At 40.3% G+C, this 14,353-nt stretch overlaps 1 protein-coding gene across 1 annotated transcript in view; it reads left to right on the top strand.

The window, feature by feature from the left end:
• Positions 1–11,297: 11,297 nt before the first annotated feature.
• The window catches only part of filip1l (filamin A interacting protein 1-like), a 62,397-nt gene continuing 59,341 nt past the window's right edge, over positions 11,298–14,353 (top strand). Inside the window, exon 1 of the mRNA XM_088332597.1 lies at positions 11,298–11,510. The gene's annotated coding sequence lies outside the window, so the exon portion shown is untranslated. The remainder of the gene's footprint in view (positions 11,511–14,353) is intronic.

Genomic DNA, 14,353 nt, shown 5'->3' with positions numbered 1-14,353 from the left:
CACTTAGGCAGCCGCAATCCATTATCCCTGATTGCATATTACTGTGAACGGGGACCGTCAGCGCAGACTTCTCTTAGACCTGACGGTGTTGTTTTTTGCCGTTACTGTATGTGCGTCATGGAAGACAAAAAGGGAAAAAAGAGCATACTTCGATGATCAGTATATCATATCTTATTTTGAAGGTGTGTCACAGACAGCTAATAAACAGGTAGTGGCAAAGAGTTGACCCCAAAAAATAAGTAGAATAAGACTCCCATCTAAAAAAAAATCTGAATTATAGAAAGCAAGCCTGACAGGAAATTGAAGGTCAGTCTGTTCTGCTTTGAGAAAGTGAGAGTTCTCTTTTCCTCCGCCAAGACATCAGGTTTTTACTGGCGTCCGGCACCTCCGATTGCACGCAGACTATGTTGACAATGTCAGCCGACATGAACTCACGGTGAAGGATCACTGAAGCTTGCGGAGACTGAGTAAAGGCCTAGCAGCATGGCGGAAGTTCATTGTCGTTCTTAGGATTTTCAAAGCAGTGTGAAAGTCTGTTTTCTCAAGTGCTTTTTGGGAAAATTCCTACTTTGATTTACAACTACCGGCAAGTTGGACGCAGTTAAAGAGCTTCTGTAACCAGATAAGTCGGAAGCAGATATTGACCAGGAATAATGTAAGCATGCCACATTTCCACATCGATTAGGCATACAAAAGTATAATGGATGCTCTATAGTGCAGTCTACTCTTTGTGTGTGTGCATGTATGTTGTGGTTGTTGTCAGTTGAATATAGTAGAGGACACCATGCGAATGTCCAAGGGGGGAAGAGTCTTTATTGTATATCAGGGGTGGGTAAACATTTTGAGTTTTATACACACACACATAATATATATATATATATATATATGCCAGTAGAGAGTATTAAATTTGCTACCTCTGTGTTAAGACCAGAACAGAGACAGGAACCACTTGCATACGTTTCTTTCAGTTTTATTGGGAAGAAGGGAAAAGATTGCACACACGATCCGGTGATCGCTGGGAGCAGGTTGCTCTGAACGCGGAAGTAGTACTTTTGTGGCGAGCGATGGCGGTGTCGGGAGCGGAAAAAACAAGTCAGTAGCCGGGACAGGAGAGCAAAAAACGTGGTCGAGATCAGAAAATGGGTCGTTGCCGGGAAACAGGCGGGAGCCAAAACAGGAGTGAGTCAGGGTCGAAAAGCTTGCCTAGCGTAAGCTGAGGTTCGGATATGGACTGACAACCAGTGACAGAAAGACGGGGGTTTAAATAGTGACAAGGAGCCAATCAGAGTCCGAGGCAGTTGGCGCCAAAGGAGTGGGCACAGGTGCCTCGAATCAGTAATCATGAAACTCTGCAATATTTGAGGAAAAAAGATCTCATGAGCCAATCATTTTTTTCTCATTTGCATTTACCTATGTTTCATTGTCTATTTGTTTATAAAGTGACAATTTCTTCCGTTTCTTTTTGACCACTCTAAGTATAAACATAAATATATTCATTTACAAATAGATACTTTAACCGTCACATTTTTAACACTAAATTTGATTGCCAAGACCCATCGCAGTAGGGCAACTTCGGAAGTGATTTATTGCATAAAATTAATTATTATGATAAATAAAATTGATTTAAAAAAAGCAAATATAAAAAAATGTTGTAATAACAGACATTCGAATGATGGCCATAAGCGCAATGAAGAATGTAGTTTTTTTATGGGGGTACAAAAAGGCACACAATCTAAGGAATCCAGGTCAAGATGATTTAGATGCTTTAGACACCGCATCTTTGATTTATGTTTTAAAGGAGCTGTGCGGAATTTGGAACATTGTCACTCTCTGCCGGCATCTCCTGGCTGGTGTCATAAATGCTTCCTCAGTCATCTCATTCATGATGCGCGTGCAAGTTCGTGCGTTCCTGAGGCACACTCTGATAAACTCTACTCTTTTAAGACACAGTAGAAAATAAAGCATGAGTGCTCTATGAACGCACGGCCCCCTCTGTATACCTACAGAAAACTTTTAATAACGCTGTGAGATCACAAAAATACACTATGTTTACATCTTGAATGATCACTCATCCTAAACACGTGATCAACACACATTGAAGCATTTCCAATAATGGTATGAAGGGGACAGTAATGTATGCTGATGGTGCTGATCTCAAACGGCATCTAGTTAATGGCGTCTCCTTAATAGCGTCTCTTCTGCTGGGCTTCACAGCCGATGTGAGAAAACAGATGAAGCAAATGAACTCTCAGCTTGCTCTAATTTTCAGGCTGATCGTAGACGCTTGGGCTACTGATTACTTAAAAAAATATTACCACACTTTCAATGATACGTAGTTTTTACTCCTTCGTGTGCTTGGTAGCATCCTTTTTAGGTTGCATTACACAATACTGCAACATTTAGTGGTCAAATACTACACAGTGTCCCTGATTAAAATGATCAGAAATATTTTCCAAAACAACAAATATACTTACATTTTAACATATTTCCACAACAATAATTGGGTCCAAAAGAACCCAATTTTGGTCCAGGGGCCCACTACTGTTAATGATAAATATAAAGAGGCGTGGGGAGTAATGGACTACTTGTAATGGGACCCAGGTGGATGGTCTAGCTCCAGCTTGGACTACTTGTAATGGGACCCAGGTGGATGGTCTAGCTCCAGCTGGTGTTACACATTTGTTTTATACATTTTTGTGTTTTGTTGTTGTTATTTTACCTCATCTGCAAAATAGATGATAAATGTCAGTCTCACACGACACCATTTACTTGTTGACATTAAGGGTGATTCATTGAGCAAGTCTCATTTTCCCCTCAGGTCCCTTTAACATTTAAATACAAAATAACATTGCCATCAATTGGTAGGTTTCAAGAATCAATTAACAAATCACCATAACTGTTCCTACCAAAACAACTCACCTTGTGTTAATTGGTATCAAAATATACATATTTACATCACAGTACACTCTTTAACAGTCCAGCAGAACATAGCATACCTCACTCTGTTGCTTATGCTAACGGACGACTCACTCGTACTATTTCACTTTTTGTAAACACATCACAAACAACCTTTACAAACATATTTTCACATATTATCCTCCTCGCAGTAAGTGTGTTACCAGTATATACATCTCACCTGCAAAATAGATGATAAATGTCAGTCTCACACGACACCATTTACTTGTTGACATTAAGGATGATTTATTGAGCAAGTCTCATTTAATCACGTGAGGTCCCGTGAGACTTGGCCCAAGTATCCTTCTCTGACCTGTGAGACTATGTTACCTAGTGGTGATATACTGGTACTTCACTTACTTTTTCTGCTTTACAAAACTCAATGCCCTTAAAAATACTAATACACTTCCCCTAACAGTCAAATACGGATTAAACAACATAAAAAGCCCAAAATATAACATTTTAACTAGTCAAAAACCCTTGTTGCGCCACAATGGGGTTACGTAATCATGATACAAATACATGTAATTATATTACATTACAGTTACATAGCATAAGAAACAAATTACAGGTATACTTTGAAAAAAATGATTACTTTGCACTATTACAATTCTATTTAAAAACAGGAGACAACATTGAAATTCTGAGTGCGTTGTTGTGTTTCTTTTTTTTTTTAAATAATTGTCCTCATTCGCAATATCTGTGCCTGGTCGTGCCTCTCTCTTTCTGGGATGGGCTTAAGGGACCTGACTGGATAAATGGATGTAAAGACACAATGTGAGTTTTTGTTTGTTTGTTTGTTTTAATTGTCGATGAAAAGCATCCGTTCACTAAAGATGCAGCATTCTAGGAAGTTAGGGTGATGTGCGAAGCCGCACCCAATTCGAGCTAAGGAGGACTCAGGGTGCAGGTCTGCCTGTTCGCCGCTAGAGTTCAACAAAGTGGTGAAATTGAGTGTCGTGAGGGTTTTAAAGGTTTTTGTTCGACAAATTAAAAAGGACTAACACTAATCATCTCCCAAGTGTTCAATGAGCTGACAGCTTGACGAGTTCACTCTAACAAACTAATAATAACTAACGATATCCTTCGTTTTATATATATTACACCTCAAAAAATGTGTCAGATGGTTATATAACTGAAATATTGCCAGCCTTTTAGCATTTTAATATTGCTATACTTTTTATGCTATTATTTATAAAGTATACATTTTATGCTATTATATATATATATATATATATATATATATATATATATATATATATATATATATATATATCTCATCTCATCTCATTAGCCGTACCGCTTATATTCAGTAGGGTCGCGGGGGGCTGGAGCCCATCCCAGCAATCATCGGGCAGTGGGCAGGGGACACTCTGAACTGGTTGCCAGCCAATCGCAGGGCACACAGGAACAGACAACTCATTCGCTCATTCACACCTAGGGACAATTTGGACCGGCCAATTCACCTGAAATGCATGTCTTTGGAATGTGGGAGGAAACCGGAGTGCCCGGAGGAAACCCACGCAAGCATAAATATATATATATATATATATATATATATATATATATATATATATATATATATAAATATATATATATTTTTTTTTTTTTTTTTTACAGTACATGAAAAATATTACAGCACGGCGGCACAGTGGTTAGCGCTTGTGCGGCACAGTTCATGTCATGGGAACCTGTCGTGGGTTCAAATCCAGCTCCAGACTTCCTGTGCGGAGTTTGTATGTTCTCCCCGTGCTTGCGTGGGTTTCCTCCGGGCACTCCGGTTTCCTCTCGCGTTCCAAAAACATGCATTTCAGGTGAATTGGCCGGTCCAAATTGTCCCTAGGTGTGAATGAGCGAATGAGTTGTCTGTCCCTGTGTGCCCTGCGATTGGCTGGCAACCAGTTGAGGGTGTCCCCTGCCCACTGCCCGGAGATGGCTGGGATGGGCTCCAGCCCCCCCGCGACCCTAATGAGGATAAGCGGTACGGCTGATGAGATGAGATGAAAAATATTAGTTAATAATTAAAAAAGTGAACATTTTATTACTGTACTTTAAATATTCTGGTTCTTTGGAAAGAGGTCAAAATTAAAAAAAGAATAATTTGGCTGGTAGTTATCAAGTTTTAAAATTAATGGATCAGACCTTGATGCATAAATGCAAAGATGTCAATTCTGTTTGGAAAATTGAAATATTTTACTCACCATATTGATGATATAGGGGCGGCAGTGGCTCAGGAGGTAGAGCGCTCGTCTTGGGATCAAGAGATCGCAATTCGAATCCTGGCTCCTCCGTGTTACATGTCGAAATGTCCTTGGGTAAGACACTGAACCCCTAATACTCCCAATAAGCAGGTTAGCGCCTTACATGGCTGCACGGCCGCTATTGGGAAATGTGAAGCACAATGTAAAGCGCTTTTGGGAAGTCTTGACTATAAATGCAGATCATTTCATTTCATTTCATTTCATATATTCATTGTTTTAGATCTTTGCATTCTCAGAAAAGTCTAAAATGCATTAATGGAACAGTGTGTATTATTAAACGCCTCATAGTGGTCAACAAACTTAATTCGTTAAAAAAAGATTATATTGATATAAATCATCAGCAAAAATGAAATGAAATGAAATGAAATGATCTGCATTTATATAGCGCTTTTCAAGTCAATGACTTCCCAAAGCGCTTTACAGTGTGCTTCACATTTCCCAATAGCGGCCGTGCAGCCATGTAAGGCGCTAACCTGCTTATTGGGGGTATTAGGGGTTCAGTGTCTTACCCAAGGACACTTCGACATGTAACACGGACAAGCCGGGATTCGAACTGGGATCCCTTGATCCCAAGACGAGCGCTCTACCTCCTGAGCTACTGATCTATTATAAAAATGTGTATTTTTTATAATACTTTGAGGTCAAAGAATTTTCATTTATTTTACATAACTTAAGTCAAACCGAGAGGGAGCTGACATAAGTGTTCCCCATCTGACCGCTACAAGTACCCAAAAAAAACATTTTGTAAAAGGCTGGCAAAAAAAGAAAAATAGTGCGGTTTGGTCGCTTTGAGTCTCCGTAGTCTATGTTCTTCAGTTTGCTTTTTAGCAGTCATTGTCGGTTGCACTATATAATACAGCAGCATCCAATAGTCAAAATATACACACTGCCCCTTTAATTCATTCATAGGCGTGACACATTTTTTGGACACTATATCATTAATTGCTTTCCAACAGGCCATGGCAAATGTCTTATTCATTTATTTACAATATTTTATATACAATAAGAGGCACCTAAAAGCCCTTAATTGACAAGAAATGTAACGGAAAATATCGTGGATAAAATTGGGAACGCAGTGTTACAATTAAAGGATATTGCATACAGTAACTGTTTTGCCATTGAGAAACATACAGAGCTGTCTTTGAGTAGCCCTTTTTTTGGTGGACGTGTTAATTGTTCTTAAAAAAGAAACAAAAGAGAAACAAAAGAGAAGAGCAGAACATCAACGGCAGCTTAGACGACAAATTTCGGATGCTCATTGCAAATTCTCTTTTGTTGGTGCTGTGGACCAATGATTTTCAACCACTGTGCCGCGACACACTAGTGTGCCATGAGAGATCGTCAGGTGTGCCGTGAGAAATTATCCTATGTCCCTTTTAAAATTTAAAATTTCATAAAACATTTATGAATCCTTTTCTGCAAACATAATGTCATTGTCAAGTGTCTGTGCTTTAAAAATTGGGTGTATGATAAATTATATTGTAATTAAACATACTGATCAGTGTCATTTTATAACACTTTTGGTTAGTGGACAATTATTGTCCTTAGGTATGAAATCTATTGTGATTACTGCACATGAATGAATATTTATTTTCATGGTAACTTATTGTAAAAAAATGACATCATCCGGTTTGAAATATTGATACCATGTCTGATCTTAGAACGTATTCATAATTAGCAAGCTGACAGGACTTTTTTGTATTTTGTTTTCAGTTTTTTGGCAACCTGATAAGGGTAATAGGCCATTTTTCGAATAAACAGCAACTACATAAAAAGGAGGATATCGTTCACTAGCTGTCTAGCTATAGAAAAAGGGGATACTTCGGAGTGAGGATAGTACAGTAACTATTTATGAATTAATGAATTGTTTATATTGGTGAAACCAGATGTCATAATGTTCATTTTTATTCTATGAAATCGATTATTTTAATGTAAAGGTTTTTATTCTTTTTTATACAACCCAAACGTTTACTGTAGTTTTAATTCCATAAGCTTTATAGTCTTGCATAGGCAGGGTCTTGTTCACGGGCAAAGGTAGATTAAAACGGGAGATTGACAGCGAGATTGATGCGGCGTCTGCGGACCCGTCGTGGTAAGGAAGAAGCTGAGCCGAAAGGCAAAAAACTCATGATCGAAAGGTCAATCAACGTTCCTACCCACACCTATTGTAACGAACTGTGGATAATGAGAGGAAAAACAAGATCCCAGATACAAGCGGCAGAAAATAGTGTGGCTGGACTCTCCCTACGAGATAAGGTGCGAAGCTCGGTCCTCCAGGAGGAACTCAGTAAAAAGCCGCTGCTCGTCCGCATCGGGAGGAGTCAGCTGAGGTGGCTCAGGCATCTGATAAGGCTTCTTCCTTTCCAGGGCATGTCCCACCGGCAGGAGGGCCCCGAGGAATTCTCAAGACACACTGGAGAGACTAGGGCTGCATCCCATTCTTCTCACTTTCACTCGCTATTTGCCCGAGTCACTCAGTTTTGCGCGTTCACGTGAAAATGGGATGTGTCCCAATACTCTCAAGACAGAGGGAGAAGTGCCCTCAACCCATGACATAACCACTTCAGATCGAGGGATGTCGGTACCTCACTTGGAGCGAAGTGACTACCCAGAAGGCTTTGCGAATTCTCAATATCAAAAAACATGGCTGGAAAGGAACCGCACAAATGTAAGTAGTTTTCCACAATTACGCATGTATTTGTAACGAGATATATTGGGATATCTTAGATGTAAATGCAATAGAAAATGTTATTTTCGCGTTAAAACATGAACATTGCAAAATCGCTACTTTTAACTGCACAAATTTACCGAGGGAGCCGCAAACTACTCTTCACACTCCAAACCGTAGAGTTGGATAACTGCAGAAAATCACGGCTCAGCCTATCCCTGTTTTTATCTTAAACGAGTCGTGCTTTTACATCTACATGGCCAGTCTCTAAAGCAGCATAGTCACAATAACGTCCTGGATATATGCGCTTGTTTACTGCACACAATTTCGGGTGTCGTGTTTTATTTACAATATGATTCTTTCATGTGAGATCAGATTGCATTAGTTTTCATCATGCATCATGAGTAATGTCTCTGAATTTCACGTGGAAATACAGAAGAAACTAATAACTATCACATAGTCCACTGCCTTATCTGTAAACACACATTAAATAAACTAATTACCTTCTTAAAATGTTGTCCAAATGTGGAGACAATTCTAAAGCATATGTGATGCTCGCCAATTGAAGGCTCTTCCAGCCATAAGAATAACATGTCAGGTTTGTGTATCTATTCACTATCAAATAATTATCCAGAACACATCCTATGATTTCGTGTCTCACATCAACTTGTTCAGCATCCTAAACACAGTTGTTTTTGTACAATACACCAGCATTAAGTAATTCTTGTTTTTTCCACCCAACCTAAAGGCCAATGTAGAACGTCCCGTGGAAGAGCCTGCCACCATCACAGCTACCACACCATCCACACCACCGGACACGTCGTCGGCATCTTCCATTCCGGCGCCAAACCCCAAATCATCCAGAAAAAAAGGAAGTACGATACACTCCTTGACTTTTTGAAAGAGAAGTCTACCAGAGTGAAGAAAAGGCAGGAGGAAACTGAGGCCAAAAATGAGCGGTTTCTGATCCTTTTTGGGACGCTCGTGGACAAATTTCCAGAACAGTGACATCTCTGCAATGTTTCCCTTTGTTTTATAAAAGGAAAATATTTTATTAAGAATTCAATAAAGTTCAAGGTTGTGTTTTCCAGTTTTATGGAAGTATTGGTATATTTTTGTTACATTTTGTGAGACATTATTTATTTACTATTATGTATTTCGGCCCAATGTGAGTTTGTTTTTCTTAAAGTAAACTATTATTTAAGCTGGAGTGATTTGTAGTTGTTTTCTGTCCAACAGTCAAATAGTTTACACACAGTATCTCACATCATTATGAAATAAACCACCAAGGTGTTACTCAAAATAAAGACGGTTACTGAATAGTAATGCAGAAAAGCACAGGATGCAAATGTGGGTGTGACTTCCAGAGCCTGAAACATAGCTTTTGGGCAATTTATTCCATATTAACTGTGGACAATTCTGTGTACGGTGGACCTGGGAACACTGAAGACCCGTGACACCACACGGTAGGACAGAGCGTGGGCCAGCCAGTACACGTGGATCAGGACCTCCAGCCATGGTCCTGTTCCCTCTTTCACTAGCTCCTGCAGGGCCCACATGACCTTCTTGCTCAACCTTAAGTCCGGAATGAGTTCTGACTCCATATCGAACCATAAGCACAGGATGGGAACATTCCCGTCCAACCTGTCCATGCTTATGGGATGGCCACTCTGGAACACAACAGATAAGATAAACAATTTGGACATAAATGTGGGCATAGAAAAGAAAAAAACAGCTTTTACTCTGAGGTATGCATCATGAAAAACTATAGAAATGATTTTTTTTTATATCCAATAACTACTCTTTTGAATTAAATTCCTTATGAACTATGGTGTGTGGGTCCTACAGGGAAGTTTGGTGACGATCATGTCAGCTTATGGGTCAGGTGGACTGTTCTTGTGTTTGTTTACTTTTCATCGTGTCACACATTAAAGACCCCTACTATATGTCATAAAATGGCATTAAGATACTAATAAGTAGGTTGTCATGTATGTCTACACAAACATAGGGCATTATGTGAATGTGCGTTGTACGTTAACCCTTACTGTATTTGACCGAACGGGTCATTTTTTTTAATGAGTGGACGTACCTTGTAAAGATGAATTAGTGCTACATAGCGCCGAAGCAGTCTTCAATATCGCGCATATGTCCTCCGTTGATTGGAGACACGGAAAAGGTGAAGAGCTTCCAGGCCATCGGTAATAACACAGCTGTAGCGGGCATTTTTAACGTTGCACGGGCTCTCCAACTGCCACACCACAGGTTAAGACTCAAGTTGTTTACATGTGTTGTTGGCCAATACCTCACTGAGGTCTACAGCCAATTCGTATTACGGCCTTCTACTGGACTGGGGTGGAACCTTGCAAGTCCCGTCCAATTTCTTAGGGGACAATCTTCACTTTGCACTCCACTCATCGAGGGGACTTCCCTATAGAGGGACCTCACTGGAGGGTTCTCAGGGCCAAGTGAGAGGAATGGGATTGGGCCTATGTCTCTAGGCTGGCTTGGAAACACCTCAGGATCCTGTCAGATGAGTTGTATGAAGTGGCCGGTGATAGGGAAGTCTAGGCTTCCTTACTGAGGCTACTGCCCCCGCGTCCCGACCCCAGATAAGCGGAAGATATTGGATGGATGGATGGACCCCTTATACACGAACAAGCAAAATAATGGGCCGATAGAGGATTGGAGGGTTTGGTGGTCGTAATAGCTGCACTAACCATTTTGGCCACCAAAGGGCAATAGAGAACCCACTAAAGCACCTGAAAGCCGTTGTTTATGGATTTTACTGGTTACTATGGTTACCAGTTGCAGACGAAGCCTCCTGATGTGATTAAGATACAGCACATTCATCATCTCGTTGCCATTGTTGTTGATGTATAGTGTACTCCTTTTTTCCACCCCACAAAAAGAAATGGGGAAAACAAAGCTTGATTTTGTTCCGTAATGTTCCTGTTTTTCCACATTCATACTGTGTGTGGAAAACACACACACAAAAAAAATATATATACCGTGGGCTGCTTAAATAAACGGATGGCTTGCCAAGAATGGCACCAGAGTTGTAGTTTGGACACAATTCCTTTACTGTAATAGTCCTCGTAGCATCAGTTCACTCTCCTCAGGGACTGCTGAGGCATTGAGCTACGCTCAAGTGCCATATGGTAGCAGTGTGTGTCTGTGTGTGTGTTTAGCCATGGCTCAAGGTGTCAGAACTCAGGCCGGTTTAAATTTAACTGTCTGATATCTGCTTAGCAGGTCCTCCTCCTCTCTCTCTCTCTCTCTCTCTCTCTCTCTCTCTCTCTCTCTCTCTCTCTCTCTCTCTCTCTCTCTCTCTCTCTCTCTCTCTCTCTCTCTCTCTCTCTCTCTCTCTCTCTCTCTCTCTCTCTTTCCCAACCTCTCTCTCTCTCTATCACACACCCATGCCCAGACGACAGCATGCTCTCACACAATTTGCTAGCTTGCCCGCCTGGATTGTACGAGTACAGGGTTGAGGAGGATACGAAAAAGCGACAATCACTCATTCACCTCTGAGGATAAAGGCGTAATCCAGGCTTCAGGCTGAAGGAACGGCTGGCATCCCTGCAGCATCGCAGCGGTACGGTTAGCGCTTGGTCGCTTAGCTACCAGAGGTAAGACTGGAGGGGTGTGTGCACCCTGGCTGTCATGATCTCCTATAGAAAGGCAAACTGTACAAAACAGCTCTTCATGTGCTTTCATCTGATTGGAGTGACTCTCTTTTACTCGTCAAACTGTCCTGTATTGCGATTGAGGTCCAAATTCATATCTAAAATGAAATGAGCACTTGCAGACTAAGGATGCTGATGGCTGTGGAAAGAGATATTAAGCTGGAAGAAGCCGTCGCCCTGCACATCAAAGCCAGGGCGATAACTCATGCTTGACTCTCCCCTGCATGTTGGCTGCACATAGCAAAGTTTCACGACGGTTTCCCAATTGACTAACATTTGATGATGTGCATAGGTGAAGTTTGAATTTTAAAATCAGAAGAGTTATTAGTTTCCTTTGCAAAATGTTATTAGCTTAGTTCTTTTGACATTTGTGTTGTAACATTTAATTTTCCTCCAATAGTCTATTGGTCAGATCTGCCACACCAAATTAATAATATGGGCAGGCTGTAGTGTGCAGACAATACAATCAAATGCTCTTTTAAAGTATTTTTGAAAAATATATTTCATTATGATTGTTGTTAAATAAAAAAATCAATACTTAAAATGAGCAAAACTGCAATTCCAAATTATTTTAAGCATTATTTTATTACCTCAGGTAGAAAATGTAATTCATGAAATCTTTTTCACTGATTGTATTAATAATGAGTTTCTTATTAATTGTATTTGTCTATAAGTATCATATTTTCAACTAATTTGTGAAATGAGGCAAAAAAATCCCCAATATACTAAAAAGTGCCGTCCACAATTTGGAAATGTTCTCCCCAGTGACGCTATCTTTTAGATTAAATCCTCATTGCAGCCTCTGTCAAGCTCCTTTTGTGGCACGTGCAAGTGCGTGCATTTCTTAGAAGCGCTCGAATAAGTTATTCTTTTTTCATCATTTTTGGGGTATGGGTTGGAATTTGGAACTCTATCGGAAACAGGTATTGTCTTACTTGCACAATTTTCATACTACACCATCAAAAATGCGGGAACAAGCATTAAATCACTTTTCACCACCCGTCCATTTTATAATCAGAGTGAAAAATTAGCTGTGAAATAATTGAATGCAGTATAGAAATCTATTATTATTATATGAATGTCTGTCTCTGAAGTAAACTTATGCAAAGCAAAGACAATTTATGAATCAGGATTATAAATACCATTGGTGCTTATTATTAAATGACCCAAACATAGGTGCATATTCATTCTTGTATACTTCCATTAGAGTATAGAAGTGAAGCGGGATATATAAAACATGTAAATTATAGAACTTGCTCAATTTGTTATCATGATTTCCAAAATTATGGCATGTGGCCCACACTTCAGTGAAAAGCCAGATGTCGTAAAGTAGCTCACAATAGGACAAGTTCTAACCAAACCCGCAATTTGTGGATGGGCCATGTTTTGGGTGGACTAATGGCAAGGCGACCAGCCAGCACCTTCTGCTGCAACTAATCTGCAGACACACCTCGTTTTGGCTACTTCAGCATATCAAAGTGTGAACACTGACTAGTTGACGGATATGATATATGATATGAATATCGGCGACATGTTTTTCTTTAACTTTGTGACACAGCAATTAGCAGCTTATTGATTAGACTACATTGCCTCTAATGCAAATATCTTCATGATCAGATTATTTGTTGCATTTATTTCCTGCTCTACCGTTGACTTGTGGAAAGCTCTGTCTAAAGACAGACTAAAGTCTTAAAGAGGAAATGCTCTTAAGAGATAATATCTAAAGTGCTGAAACGGGTGGAGAAAACTGCGCCTTGCCACTAAAGTAACAGTTTGGGGGTTAGTGGGGCACAGATTGTTCAAGTACTTTGAGCTCTAGGGAGGGAGGATTACGAGGCCTGGTTAAGAGGGTTCGTGTAGAATTTATCCATGACTCCTCTGCACGGACGTTTGCAATAGTTGCAAGACAAAATATAAAAATGTCGACTTTGCTTTCGGCTCGCAGAATAGAATCATTTGTTGTGCGTTGCACCGAGGCAACGGCGGGGTCGGCCGGTCCAAATCAAAGCGTGGACCGGGGGTGGGGGTGGGGGGTTTGGGGTGGGGGGTTTGACAGGAACTTGCCAGGGATCCTGGTATCTGGTTTCACTTACAGGATAGCTGCCACTCAGCTCTGAGAAGGGAGCACTATTTATACTCCGGAAGAAACTCCAGTGTTGTCCAACATTAGCCATGCACTGAGCTTGACCTAACGCAGGAGTCCAAATAAGTCCAATGAAGTTAGCAGTAAACGCTCTCCACTAGAAGGATGGAGCTACAGAAACCATCTGTTCAGTCCTTTTACTTTTTTTTGCAGGGGGAGGAAGTTTTTCAAACCAATTTGGGTCCAAAATAAAATGCCACAACTCTTAGGGAACTGAATCAAATATATTTTATCTTCACACCTATAAGGCACACTGTGTTAATAGGCGCACTCTTTGTAGCTGGTTCTATTTTTCTATTTATTAACATAGATCGCGCACTTGCTCATTGGGCGCGAGTGCCTCGCAACGGCTTTACAACCACAAAGAGAAGCATACAAGTGTGCGTATAAAAAGAAAAAGCAGTGGAAGGAAAGCTGAGCTTGGTTGTGGTTTATCTAAATATTGATTATAAAGTAAAACACAGGGATAAAACTTGTCCGAGTTCATTTTTCAGCATCCTCCACTTGCAGATAATTGATTCATCACTCTTCAATTCTCCTTTGGCTGCTCTGTTTCCATGTTTTTCCACCTAGCTTAGAAATCGACACACCATGGCGGACGAAAACAAGTAAAGCATTCAATGGAGGGAAAGTGAGGTTGGAT

Source organism: Urocampus carinirostris, chromosome 3 (assembly GCF_059441175.1).
Source record: "Urocampus carinirostris isolate Australia breed hairy pipefish chromosome 3, RoL_Ucar_1.0, whole genome shotgun sequence".
NCBI lineage: Eukaryota > Metazoa > Chordata > Actinopteri > Syngnathiformes > Syngnathidae > Urocampus > Urocampus carinirostris.
This window is presented reverse-complemented; position numbering and strand designations above follow the sequence as displayed.